General features: G+C 38.4%; 1 non-coding gene across 1 annotated transcript; it reads left to right on the top strand.

The window, feature by feature from the left end:
• Positions 1 to 3,858: 3,858 nt before the first annotated feature.
• On the top strand, positions 3,859 to 3,965 carry LOC132651609 (U6 spliceosomal RNA). The gene has a single exon (XR_009589195.1). It is a non-coding gene; the product is annotated as a U6 spliceosomal RNA (small nuclear RNA).
• The last annotated feature ends 11,437 nt before the right edge of the window (positions 3,966 to 15,402 follow it).

The raw sequence follows: 15,402 nt of genomic DNA, 5'->3' as shown, positions 1-15,402 counted from the left end.
GTGATCAATTGGTTTCCCATAGTAAGGGGAACAAGGACTATTTCTAACAGGAACTCAATGACTGGCTCTTTGACCTCCCCACCTCCCAAAGGAGGAGCAGTACTGTTAGGCCACAGAGGAGGACTTTGCAGCCAGTCCCGAAAATTCCTGACAAAACAGAGTAATATGAAAAGGGAGGAGGTCCTCCCCTATCAGTGGACTTGGAAAGGGGCAAGGAGTAGATGAGGGAGGGAGGGTGGGATTGGGGAGGGAATGAGGGATACAGAATTAACAAAGTGTAACTAATGAGAAAAATAAAATTAAAGAAAAACATGTTAATAATATACATACTTGTTAGAATTATTTTCAGACAATACATTTGCCACATAACAGGTATGAGAAAGTCAACCTAAAGTTATCAGCAGAAAGGAAACTTAAAAAACTGTATCTTGTTATTATTTTCTTTTCTTTCTACACCTTGGTTACTTTTCTTTCTAAGTTTCTTCACTGTTCAGCCTCTACCAAACATTGTCTGATTTATAGCTATAGTAGTTGGTTAAATTGTTATTTTTAGCAAGCCACAATAAATATGAATTCACAACAACAACAACAAAGGAATTGCCTTTGACATGAACTAATTAGCCTGCTCTTTGAACACCTATACATTGATGGGGGAGAATCCTTACCAGGCCACAGAAGACAATGCAGACAATCTTGATGAGACCTGATAGACTAGGATCAGAAGACTTCTAGTATCAGTGGACTTGGGGAAGGGCAAGCATGGAAAAAAGGAAATTAAGGGGGAAAGGAAGGGAAGAAAGGAGGGCTTTATAAAGGGACATAAAGTGAATAAAGTTTAATTAATAAAAATTAAAACATAAAAATATTAAAAAAAATAATTCCTTTTGGAATTATATTTTAGGAACATATGCTTGGAGGTTGATATACAATAAAATTGACAAGACACAATGAAGTCTCTGTCTCTCTATCTCTATCAATTTATATCTTCTTTTCTGTCATTCTCGGTCTCAATGTTTCTGAATCTGTCTCTAGCTATTTCTTATGCTTGCTCTTTTTCTCTTTCTGTCTCTCTGTCTCTCTGTCTCTCTGTCTGTCTCTCTGTCTCTCTCTGCCTGCTGCTTGTAGTTCAGTATAAAAAGCTCTCAGTTTTGCTGAAGGACTACAAGATGAATGCTTGCTGACTTGACATCAGGGATGGATTCTAACAATATAAGCATGGTCCCAATTAAATGCTTTTTGTTCAAAGATGTGCCTTGGACAGGGAGAGTTTTCACAGTAAGAAATTCACTGACTGAGGACATATCTGTGCATTTAACCAATAATAATGGAATCTGTAAGGTTTCCATTTCACCAAAATGGTAAGGTGAAAGTCTAATGTCCAGGACACAAGATTTTATTAATGATGACTTGAAAGAAATATGTGACACTTTTCCTGAAATAAGATTTAGACACTGGAACTCTTACTGGATTTCACCTGTTGCATGAAATCATTCTCCCTCTCAGTCAATCAGCACCTGAGAAAATCTTGAGTTTTCCATAGAGATGAGTAAGCAAACTCATCCGCTGTGTCTAGTATATCTGATCCTCTGCCCAGGTGGAATTTTATTGTGAAACCTAACAATCCTTTATCTCATTCATTTATGCAGATCCCACCCCTTTACTCCTGTTTACCTCTGTGACAATGTCAGGTAGGAAAAGAAACTTTCGTGTTAATTTAATTGGACAGCTTCCTAAGTAGGGAAACTTCAATGTGATGTGTGATAAGGTGAATGTTCCAAATGACTAGGTGATCTCCTTCTGTAGACTTGGATCTGAAATTTCCCAGATTGTGACTTTAAACTTAGAAGTTAAACACCTGTCCTCACTAAATGTACCTTCACATTCTTATTGATATAATATCCTGGCAGGGATAGGGTTCCCTGAGGTATTGAGTCTTTAAGAGCAGGGAAATGAGAAGGAAACCAGAGAATTCCTGGGACTTCTTTGTTGAAAAAATAAAAGATCACTGAGTGTTAAAGGAGAGATGAAGGGCAACATATTTTTTGACAGCTGGTGATGTTCCATACTAGTGTTGCCAACACTCTAAGAACAGGGATGCCTTGGCTGATATGGCTTGATTACAGCTGTTTTATACTCAGTGGTCTGAGAGGAAACCTCCTGGTCCTAGGGTTACAGTTACACCTGGGTGTTCAGGACAGTGAAATGGGTCCTTGTAATATGCCTAAGACACAGAGCAGCAGTGTTTCCTCATGTGGTCCTCCATACGAACCCTCTAATCATAGTGGTCGTACCAGGACTGTTTGTTCAAAGGAGCCACCTGTGCTCATGGGGTCTGAGGTAGCTGGGTAAGTAGTAGTTCGTGGATAAGATGCTCTTCTACATAATGAGTTCCTCAAAAGCATGCCTTACATAGTCAAATATTGCTCTCCTTTAGCGGAATCTTTTCTGTGTTAAAAGTCATTGTAAAATATGTCAACACATTAGTTTTATTGATTATGTGGGAATATTATATAATGTACATTACACTCCATTTCCATTGCTCCCAGGTTCAAATTCCTACCAATGTGCCAGACTAAATTCTTTTTTCTTTTAAAAAAAATCAACTGATGTGTGTGTTAATCAAATACTCAGTGAATCATGATCAGAGTCTCAGTGCTAACTCCTTTAAAGAAAACTGAGTTCATCATTGCCACAACCTGGCACACCCCCCAAAACAAACCATCAGTCCTGAAAAGCACTATTCTTCATCATCTTGATCACAGATATAGATATATATATATATATATATATATATATATATATATATGTGTGTGTGTGTGTGTGTGTGTGTGTGTGTATATATATATATATATATATATATATATATATATATATTTGTTCACTCCATCTCCTCTGCTGCACCCTCCTTCTTCTTCCAGTCCCACACACCCTCTTTCTTCTACCTTATGCCCTTTCTCTAGTTCCCTGATTGGGGAGATCCTCCTCACCCTTCTATCTGACTCTACCTTACCAGGTTTCATCAAGGCTGGCTACATCATCTTCTTCTATGGCCTGATTCTCAGGTCAAAGTTCCCCTTGTGTCCTCAATTTCATCTATTTATGACACTCTTCTTTCCTTCCTGCATGCTTCCCATAACTCTGAGTAGAGTGAGAGTTTCACAGGCAAACACCATCTAGAGTTGATTGATTTAAGGTTTCTCTCTGCATGTTACAGGAGTGTGGGTCTCTGTGTACAATCCCATTTGATACAGAAAGAAGCATCTCTGTGGATAAAAGGACATGACCCTGATCTATCAGATGAGGGCTGAATGCAATATGTTTTAATTACAACAATCTGGGTCGCTTGACAATTTCCATAGAATGCCCTGTTCCAACAATTCAATTAAATGCCACCCAAATTCCCTAGTTGAAGCCTGGTTTGGTTACAATAGCCTATTGGAACTTTAACTCCCATTGTTTTGTGTTGGCAATTTTTTTTTTTACTTCACCAAGGATGATATTTCCTTGTTCCATCCATTTTTCTGAAAATTTATGGTGTCATTTTCTTAGCTGAATAATATTCTGTTATAGAAATATTCCACATTTTCCCCAAAGGAGATTGTCAGTCCTGTGATTTAGTCCTTTAAGTTGTTGGTACTTTAATCATTGTATTAAGTGAGAAACTATCAAGATAAGTAATGTCCCAATTAAACACTTTTTGTTTGAAAATTTGCCCGGGTCAGGGAGGATTTTAACAGAAAATCCACTGACTGAGGACATATCTGTGCATTTAAAAAATAATAATGGCATCTTTGATAATGTGAATCACATGTCAAGGACTCGTGATTATACCAATGAGCACTTGAAAAAAAATATGCTGTGCTCTCTTCTGCAGCACATAAATTAAAATTGCAACAATACTGAGAAGATTAGAATCACCCCTGTGCAAGGCTGGCAGGCAAGTTCATTTAGCGTTCCATATTTTTTGGGGGGAAATTAAAGAAAATACAAATAGAGGAAATTGTGGAGAGAAAAATCTTAGGAAAGAAAACAGGAACTACAGAGGTAATAATAACCAATAGACTGCAAGAAATGGAAGAAATACTCTCAGGTGTGGAAGAAACATTGGAAGCAATTGATGTATCTGTCAAAGAAAATGTTAAATCTAAAATATTCCTGACACAGACCATCCAAGAAACATAAGAAGACAAAAACCTAAGAATAATAAGCATAGAGGAAAAATAAGATTCCTTCCCCCAAGGTCCAGGAAATAGTTTGGACTACATTATTGAAGAAAATTTCCCCAATTTAAAGGAAAGGTCAATAAGAATATCAAAGGTCTACACAACACCTTATAAATTAGTCTAGAAAAGAAAATCCTCCCACTCCATCATAATCAAAACAGTAAGTATACAGAAGAAAAAAAATACTAAAAGCTGCAAAGGAAAGAGGCCAAGTAACATATAATGGCAAACCCATCAGAATCACATCTGACTTCTCCATAGAGACTGGGAAAGCCAGAAGGGCCTGGAGAAATACCAGAAGTCATTCTAGGCAGTACTATACACAGTAAAACTATCAGTACTCATCGATAGAGAAAACAAAATATTCAATGACAAAAACAAATTTCCACAATACCTACACACAAATCCAGCATTATAGAAGACACTTGAAGGAAAAATAGAACCCAATAGATTAGCTACTTTCAAGAAAACACAGGAAATAATTAACATCATTACAGTAAAACAAAAAGCAACCAAGCAGACAAACTTACTACTACAGTCAACATCAAAATCAAAGGATCTAACAGGCACTGTTCATTAATCTTTCTCAGCATCAATGGACTCAATTCTCCAATAAAATGACACAAACCAACAGCATGGAATCTTAAACGAGACCCAGCAATCTGTTGCATAGAAGAAACACACATAAGTCATAAAAGTAGACATTACTTGAGAGCAAAGGGCTGGAAGACAGCTTTCCAAGCAAATGGACCCAAGAAGCAAGCAGGAGTAGCCATCCTAATATCTAATAAAGTAGATTTTCAACCAAAATCAATCAAAAGAGATAGAGAAGGACACTTCATACCCATTAAAGGAAAAATCCACCAGGTAGTTATCACAATCCTGAACATCTATGCCCCAAATGCAAGGGCACCCACATTTGTGATAGAAACTTTACTAAAACATAAACCACACATAGACCCCCACACATTAATAGTGGGAGACTTCAACACCCCACTCTTAACAAAGGACAGGTCAACAAAAGTGAAATTAAACAAAGAAACAATGTCTCTAACAGAGGTCATGAATCATATGGATCTAACAGACATTTACAGAACCTTACCCCCAAACACAAAAAGAATTTATTTTCTTCTCAGCATCTCATGGAACCTTCTCCAAAATAGACAATATGGTTGGTCACAAAGTTTGAAATACAGCCTCAAAAGATAACAAGAAGTTTGAAATACTCCTTTGTATTTTATCTGATCACCATAGAATCAAGCTTGACCTCAAAATCAACAGAAATAGCAAAAAGCCTACACACCCATGGAAACTGAACAACTTGCTACTAAATGACAGGTGGGTCAGGGGAGAAATAAAAAAATGGTCTTTTAGAATTCAATGAAAATGAAGGCACGGCATATCGAAACTAATGGGGCACAATGAAAGCGATAAAAAGAGGAAACTTCATAGCACTAAGTGCCATTAAGAAGAAATTCGAGACAGCTCATTCAAGGAACTTAATGGATCACCTAAAACTCATAGGAAAAAAACAAAAAAACAAAAAACTAAGAAGCAGACACACAAAAAGGAGTAGATGGCTGGAAATAATCAAACTCAGGGCTGGAATTAATCAATTAGAACAACAAAAAAAGCTATTCAAAGAATCAAAGAGCTGGTTCTTTGACAAAATCAACAAGATAGACAAACCCTTATCCAAACTAACTAAAAGGCAGGGAGAAAACATCAAAATCAACAAAATCAGAAATGAAAATGGGGACATGACTTCAGACACTAAGGAAATCCAAACAATCAGTAGGACTTATTTCAAAAGTCTATATGCCAAAAAAAAATGAAAATCTAAATGAAATGGATAATTTTCTTGATCAATTCCACTTACCAAAGCTGAACCAAGACCAGGTAAATCCCACTGAAATCAGGAAAAAGGCAAGGCTGCCCACTCTCTTCATATCTCTTAAACATAATTCTGGAAGTTCATCCTAAATCTGTAAAACAACTGAAGGAGATCAAGGGGATACAGATTGGAAAGGAAGAAGTCAAATTATCACTATTTGCAGATGATATGATAGTATATATGAGTGACCCCAAAAACTCTACCAGGGAACTCCTACAGCTGATAAAAACCTTCAGCAAAGTGGCCAGATACAAAATTAACTAAAAAAATCAGTAGCACTCCTGTATACAAAAGACAAAAGGGCTGAGAAAGAAATTAGAGAAAAAAAACCCTTCACAATAGCCACAAATGACATAAAGTACCTTGGTGTAACCCTAACCAAGCAAGTCAAAGACTTGTATGAAAAAACATTTCAAATCAGAAGGAAGATTTCAAAGTATCATTGTTTGTAGATGATATGATACCTGGGTAACCCCAAAAATTATTCCAGGGAACTCCAACAACTGATAATGACCTGGAGCAATGTCGCTTGATACATAATTCACTCAAAAATTCATAGACCTATATGCAAAAGACAAAATGGCTGAGAAAGACATTAGGGAAAGAAAATCCTTCAAAAAGGCAAAAAAAGACATAAAGTACATTGGTGTAACCCTAACCAAGCAAGTAAAAAACTTCTATGTTAAAAATTCAAGATTCTGAAGAAAGAATTAGAAGAACATACCAGAAGATGGAAAAATCTCCCATGCTCATGGCTTGGCAGGATTAACATAGTAAAAAAAGCAATCTACAGATTCAATGCAATTGCCATCAAATTACCAACACAATTCTTTACAGATTTAGATAGAAAAATTCTCAACTTCATTTGGAAAAACAAGAAAGCAGGAATTGCTAAAATAATTTTTCGCCGTAAAAGATCTTCTGGCAATATCTCCATCTCTGATCTCAAGCTGTGCAATAGAGCAACAGTAATAAAAACAGCATGGTACTGGCATAGAAACAGACTGCTGGATCAATGGAACCAAATAGAAGACCCAGACATAAATCCACACACTTATGGATACCTGATCTTTGACAAAGATGCCAAAAACATACAATAGAAAAAGATAGCATCTTGAACAAATAATGCTTTTCCAAGCTGATGTCTATATGCAGAAAAATATAAATAGAAACATACTTATCACCCTGCACAAAATTAGAGTGTGGGTGGATCAAAGACCTCAACATAAATCCAAACACATTAAATAGGTTAGAAGAAAAATTGTGGAAGAGCCTTGAATTCATTGGCACAGGAGACAACTTCCTGAACAAAACACCAATGGCATAGGCTCTAAGCACAAAAATCAATGAATGGGAACTCGTTGAAAGGTTTCTGTAAAGTAAAGGACACTTTACAGAACAAAATGCATACAGATTGGGAAAGAATCTTCAGGAAGCATCTATGTGACAGAGGGCTAATATCCAGTATATTTAAAGAAGTAAAAAGATTGAAAAGCAACAAATCAAGATATCCAATTAAAAAATGGGGAACAGAGCTAAAAAAAGAATTCTCCATAGAAGAATATGGAATAGTAGAGAAAGTTAAAGAAATGCACAACACCATTAAGCATCAGGGAAATGCAAATCAAAATGACCCTGGGATTTCACATTAAACCCCTCAGAATGGTCAAGATCAAAACTAAACTGACATCACATCCTGGAGAGGTTTTGACAAAGGGGAACGAACCCTCCTCCTCTGCTGGTGTGAATGTAAATTGTACCAGTGCTGGTGGGAATATAAACTTGTACAAGCTCTCTGGAAATCAATCTGGTGTTTATGAGACAATGAAAAGTAGCTCATCCTCAAGACACAGTTTTACCGCTCCTAGGCATATATCCAAATAGCTCAAGTACAGAAAAAGGACTTTTGCTCAACCATGTTTGTAAGACCCTTATTTGTAATAGCCAGAACCTGGAAACAACCCAGGTGCCCCCCAACTGAAAAATGGATACAGAAATTTTGTTACATCTGTAAAATGGAATATTACTCAGCAATAAAAAAACAAGGAATTCATGAAATTTTCAGGTAAATGGAGGGAAATGGAAGTGAGCTATCCCAGAAGCAGAAAGACACACATGGTATACACTCACTCATATAGACATATAATATAATATAAACCTACTAACATCTGTACACCTAAACAAACTAATGAAGAGGGAGGACTTTGGCTAAAATGCTCAATCCCCATCCTGAAAGGCAAAGAGGATGGAAAAAGGAGAAAAACGGAAAAGTTTGGAGCTTGCTACAGAGGGCCTCTGAAAGGCTCTGCCCTGCAGATTATCAAAGCAGATGCTGAGACTATGGCCAACTCTTGGGCAAAGGGGAATGGAATGTAATGAAAGAAGTGGGAAATAGTAAGATCTGGAAAGAACAGTAGCTTCACATTAAGAGCAATAGAACCAAAAAAATCTGAGAACAGGGGTCTTTCCTGAGACTCATACTCCAAACAAGTATCATACATGGAGAATTTTAATGTCATGATGTCATTGTAAAGTCATAATTGCAGTGTGATGTCATTATAGCATTGGATGTCCTAATATCATTGTGAAGTCTTTCTCTTGTGAAGTCATAAGAGTTTTTTATTTTTAAATTCCATTGTGATTTCATAACACAATCATGTTGAAATACTATTGTGAAGTCATAATAACATTGTGATGTCATATTAATATTGTGAAATCATAATTCCATTGGGATGTCATAATATTGTAATGTCATAATAGCATTGCCGATACTAGCTCCGCAGGATCCCCATCACTGACGGTACGACCCGCCCAATCCCACAGTGACAGAGAATATGCTATATACTCACCGAAACCAGGCAGAAACGTCATACAACCTGGACACACCAGGCACTGGGCCTCCCAAGCTTGGAGAGCACAACGAAGAGATCCCAGGACTTCCCAGAAAGCATTGGGACTAGCAAGCCAGTCTCCAGTTACAGCAGGACATGGCAGCGGAGCAGTACTGAACTGGCAGGGCACCACAGCCCTCCAGTTTAAGACTAACCAGGGCCAAACCAGAGAACAGAGAGCCTGATTACCCCATCCCTGCTGAAGTGACCACCCTGAAATCTCCAGCTGCAGCAAGACCTCAGAACCTGGCAGTGACAGCAGCACAGAACTGGCGGAACACATCAAAGAAGCAGGGCCAAACCAGAGAGCAGAGAGCCCCCAGATCCCACGATCTCTGCCAAGAGACCTGCCTGTAAGTGAGTGCACCCTTGAGAATCTGCAGTTCCCCAGATCCTGGGTCCTTCTAAATCAGAAGCCAGGCATCGAACACCCCTCCCACCCAAATACCTACTTTGGGAAACAGAGGGGCACTAGGGACATTGAAGTTCCTGCCCTGTGGGCCTGATTGAGGAGCTAAGACAGTTAATACCAGAAATTGCGCTGCGATCATCATTAGCGCCTGCGACATATACAGTACAGAGCCCCTCCCACACACTCAAGGGTTCAACATTAGCCATCACTCTGTCCCTCGAGAAACTCATCCACGCACACTTACACACACAGACACACACGCGCGCACGCACACACACACGCTTGCATTTGCCCCGTTTGCGCCTGCATACTTTCCTCCCACAGGTACAGCTAGTCCTCAGCACACGCTGAGAGTGCTCAGCTTCCTGAAGAACTCTCCAGACACCAGAGAGAGACAGCACCAGTCTGATCTGCAGAATCCAAAAACAAACAGGGAAGGTTTCAGATAAGCCAATGGCCAGAGGTAGGCGAAAGAACACTTCCAACATAAATCAGGACATCATGACTTCACCAGCAAACCCCAAAATCGATGGATACACCAATTCAGCAGAAGCACAGGAAAATGATTTTAAAGCCATGCTTGCCCAATTATTTGAGGCTCATAAGGAGGAAATGAACAAGGCTTTCAAAGAGATGGCCAGTCAATTGGAGGCAAAGAAAGAAGAAATAGACAATATCCTTAAAGAAACACAGGCAAACATAGCCAAACAAATAGATACACAAGTAGAGGAAAAATTAGTGGCATATAAGAAGGAAATGAAAAAAGAAATAGAGGCCATCGTAGAGAGACAGGAATCCAAATTCAAACACATGAAAGAAATGGTGCAAGGCATGAAAACAGAATTAGAATCAATAAAGAAAACACAAAATGAGAAAACCCTTGAGCTGGAGAACTTGGAGAAAAGATCAGGAACCACAAAAGTAAGCATCACCAACAGAATACAAGAGATGGAAGAGAGAATCTCTGGAGCTGAAGACACACTTGCAGAAATGGATACTTCTCTCAAAGAAAAAGTAAAATCAGAAAAGTTCCAATCACAAAATATCCAAGAAATCAAGGATGCTATGAAAAGACAAAATCTAAGAATAATAGGAATTCACGAAAAAGAAGACTCCAGACTCCAAGGTCCAGAAAATATTTTCAAGAAAATCATAGAAGAAAATTTTCCCAACTTAAAGAAAGAGATGTCCATAAATATACAAGAGGCCTACAGAACTCCAAATAGACTAGACCAGAAAAGAAACACATCACGTCACATCATAGTCAAAACACTAAATCTACAGAACAAAGAAAAGATATTAAAAGCAGCAAGGGAAAAAGGCCAAGTAACATATGAAGGTAGACCTATCAGAATCACGCCGGACTTCTCATCAGAAACTATGAAAGCCAGAAGGGCCTGGGCAAGTATCATGGAGACTCTAAGAGATCACAAATGTCAACCCAGACTACTATACCCTGCAAAGCTTTCAATCAACATAGATGGAGAAAACAAAATATTCCATGACAAAAGTAAATTTATACAATATCTACACAGCAAACCATCCCTACAGAAGATACTAGAAGGAAAACTCCAATCCAATGAAAACAAATTCACCCAAGAAAACAGGGCATACAGATAATGTCCCAACAAAAATGAAAAGAAAACAAGCAATGAATCAGGGTTAGATCATCGACTCCATTACAAAAGGAACTAACATGCATTGGTCACTATTATCTATCAATATCAATGGACTCAACTCACCAATAAAAAGACACGGGCTAACAGAATGGTTAAGGAAACAGAATCCAACATTCTGTTGCATCCAAGAAACACACCTATGCAACAAAGACAAACACTACCTCAGAGTAAAGGGCTGGAAAACTGTTTTTCAAGCAAATGGTTCCAGAAAACAAGCTGGAGTAGCCATCCTAATATCTAATAAAATAGACTTTCAACCCAAGTTAATCAAAAAAGATAAGGAGGGCCACTATATTCTCATCAAAGGAAAAATCCACCAAGAGGACATCACAATCTTGAATATCTATGCCCCAAATACAAGAGCACCGACATTCGTAAATGAAACATTATTAAAGCTTAAATCATACATTGATCCTAATACCTTAATAGTGGGAGACTTCAACACTCCACTCTCACCAAGGGACAGATCAACTAAACAGACACCAAATAGGGAAATAAAAGCACTCACAGAATCCCTAAATCAATTGGACCTAATAGACGTCTACAGATCATTTCACCCAAACTCAAAAGAGTACACCTTCTTTTCAGCACCACATGGAACCTTTTCTAAAATAGACCATATAGTGGGCCACAAAGCAAGCCTCAACAGATACAAAAGGATTGAAATAATCCCTTGTATACTATCTGACCACCATGGACTAAAGCTCGACCTCAACAACAACAGAAACAACAAAAAGCCGACACGCACATGGAAACTTAACAACTTACTACTCAATGACAGCTGGGTTAAGGAAGAAATAAAGAAAGAAATTAAAGACTTCCTAGAATTCAATGAAAAGGAAGGCACAACATACCCAAATTTATGGGACACACTGAAAGCAGTGCTCAGAGGAAAATTTATAGCACTAAGTGCCTGCAAGAAGAAATTCGTAACATCACATACAAACAACTTAATGGCCCAACTGAAAACCCTAGAACAAAAAGAAGCAGATACACCCAAAAGGAGCAGACGGCTGGAAATAATCAAACTAAGGGCTGAAATCAATCAACTAGAAACAAATAAAACTATCCAAAGAATCAATGAAACAAAAAGCTGGTTCTTTGAGAAAATCAACAAGATAGACAAACCCTTAGCCAAACTAACTAAAAAGCAGAGAGAAACTATCCAGATCAGCAAAATCAGAAATGAAAATGGGGACATAGCCACAGACATTGAGGAAATCCAAACAATTATTAGGTCATACTACAAAAGCCTATATGCCACAAAATTTGAGAATCTAAATGAAATGGATAATTTTCTTGAAAGATTCCATCTACCAAAACTAAGTCAAGATCAGGTAGAAAGACTAAATAGCCCTATATCTCCCAAGGAAATCGAAGCAGTCATTAACAGTCTCCCCTCCAAAAAAAGCCCTGGACCAGATGGCTTCAGCGCAGAATTCTACAAGACCTTCAAGGAAGTGCTAACTCCAATTCTCCTCAAGCTATTCCACAAAATAGAAACAGAAGGAACACTACCAAACTCATTCTATGAAGCCACAGTCACCTTAATACCTAAACCACACAAAGACCCAACAAAAAAAGAGAACTTTAGGCCTATCTCTCTTATGAACATTGACGCAAAAATACTCAATAAAATACTTGCAAACCGAATCCAAGAACACATCAAAGATATCATCCACCATGACCAAGTAGGCTTCATCCCAGGCATGCAAGGGTGGTTCAACATACGGAAATCCATCAATGTAATCCACTACATAAACAAACTGAAGGAGAAAACCACATGATCATCTCCTTAGACGCCGAAAAAGCATTTGACAAAGTCCAACACCCATTCATGTTTAAAGTCTTGGAGAGATCAGGGATACAAGGCACATACCTAAACATAGTAAAGGCAATATATAGCAAGCCTATAGCTAACATCAAACTCAATGGAGAGAAACTTAAATCAATCCCACTGAAATCAGGGACAAGACAAGGCTGTCCATTGTCCCCATATCTCTTCAACATAGTACTTGAAGTCCTAGCCAGAGCAATAAGATAACTAAAGGAGATCAAGGGGATACAAATCGGAAAGGAAGAGGTCAAAGTGTCACTATTTGCAGATGATATGATAGTATACATGAGCGACCCCAAAAATTCAACCAGAGAACTCCTTCAGCTGATAAACACCTTCAGCAAAGTGGCAGGATACAAAATCAACTCAAAAAAATCAGAAGCCCTCCTATATACCAAAGACAAAACGGCTGAGAAAGAAATTAGGGAAACAACACCCTTCACAATAGCCACTAATAACATAAAGTACCTTGGTGTGACCCTAACCAAGCAAGTGAAAGACCTGTTTGAGAAAAACTTCAAGTCTCTGAAGAAAGAAATTGAAGAAAATATCAGAAGATGGAAAGATCTCCCGTGCTCATGGATTGGTAGGATTAACATTGTGAAAATGGCCATACTGCCAGAAGCAATCTACAGATTCAATGCAATTCCCATCAAAATACCAACTCAATTCTTTACATACCTTGAAAAAAAGATTCTCAGCTTCATATGGAGAAACAAAAAACCCAGAATCTCCAAAACAATCCTGTACAACAACAGATCATCTGGAGGTATCTCCATTCCTGATCTCAAGCTGTACTACAGGGCAACAGTAATAAAAACTGCATGGTACTGGCATAGAAACAGAAAGGAGGATCAATGGAACCGCATAGAAGACCCAGAAATAAATCCACACACCTATGAATACTCGATATTCGACAAAGAAGCCAATTCCATTCAATGGAAAAAAGACAGCATCTTCAACAAATGGTGCTGGACCAACTGGATGTCTACATGCAGAAAAATGAAAATAGATCCATATTTATCACCCTGCACAAAACTAAAGTCAAAGTGGATCAAGGACCTCAACATAAAACCAGATACCCTAAATCAATTGGAAAAAAAAGTGGGGAACAGCCTAGAACTCATTGGCACAGGAGACAACTTCCTGAACAGAACACCAACAGCACAGGCTCTAAGAGCAACAATCAATAAATGGGACCTCATGAAACTGAAAAGTTTCTGTAAAGCAAAGGATACCGTCATCAAAACAAAACGACTGCCTACAGATTGGGAAAGAATCTTCACTAACCCTTTATCTGACAGAGGACTAATATCCAGTATATACAAAGAACTAAAGAAGCTGAAAAGCAGCAATCCAAGTAATCCAATTAAAAAATGGGGAACAGAGCTAAACAGAGAATTCTCGACAGAGGAATATCGAATGGCAGAAAAACACTTAAAGAAATGCTCATCCTCATTAGCCATCAGGGAAATGCAAATCAAAACGACCCTGAGATATCACCTTACACCCATCAGAATGGCCAAGATGAAAAACTCAAGTGATAACACATGCTGGAGAGGTTGTGGAGAAAGGGGAACCCTGCTCCACTGCTGGTGGGAATGTAAACTGGTACAACCACTCTGGAAAGCTATCTGGCGCTTTCTAAGACAAATAGGAATAGTGCTTCCTCCAGACCCAGCTATACCACTGCTAGGTATATACCCAAAGTTTGTTCAAGTACACAAAAAGTACACTTGCTCAACCATGTTTATAGCAGCTCTATTTGTAATAGCCAGAACCTGGAAACAACCCAGATGTCCATCAACGGTGGAATGGGTACAGAAATTGTGGTATTTTTATACAATGGAATATTACTCAGCAATCAAAAAGGAGGAAATCATGAAATTTGCAGGCAAATGGTGGGATCTAGAAAAGATCATTCTGAGTGAAATATCCCAGAAGGAGAAAGACAAACATGGGATATACTCACTTATATAGACCTATAAGATATGATAAACATAATGAAATCTATACACCTAAAAAAGATAATCAATTGAGCGGACATGGGGTAAGATGATCAATCCTCATTTAGAAAGACAGATGGGATGTGCATTGAACGTATGACAGGAGTCTACTGAGCGCATCTGAAAGACTCTAACTAGCAGTGTTTTCAAAGCAAAGACTCATGACCAAACCTTTGGCAGAGTACAGGGAATCATAAGAAAGAAGGGGAGTTAGTCTGATGGGGAAAGGATAGGAGCTCCACAAGGACCAAATATATCTGGGCACAGGGTCTTTTCTGAGACTGACATTCAACCAAGGACCATGTATGGATATAACCTAGAACCTCCACTCAGATGTAGCCTGTGGTAGCTCAGTAAGCAATTGGTTTCCCAAAGTGAGGGGAACAGAGACTATTTCTAACAGGAACTCGATGACTGGCTCTTTGGTCTCCCCACCCCCGAAGGGAGGAGCAGTCCTGTT

The sequence above is a fragment of the Meriones unguiculatus genome, assembly GCF_030254825.1.
Source record: "Meriones unguiculatus strain TT.TT164.6M chromosome Y unlocalized genomic scaffold, Bangor_MerUng_6.1 ChrY_unordered_Scaffold_23, whole genome shotgun sequence".
In the NCBI taxonomy this organism is placed as follows: Eukaryota; Metazoa; Chordata; class Mammalia; order Rodentia; family Muridae; genus Meriones; species Meriones unguiculatus.
Note: the sequence above shows the minus strand (reverse complement) of the source record. Positions and strands in the feature narration are given on the sequence as shown.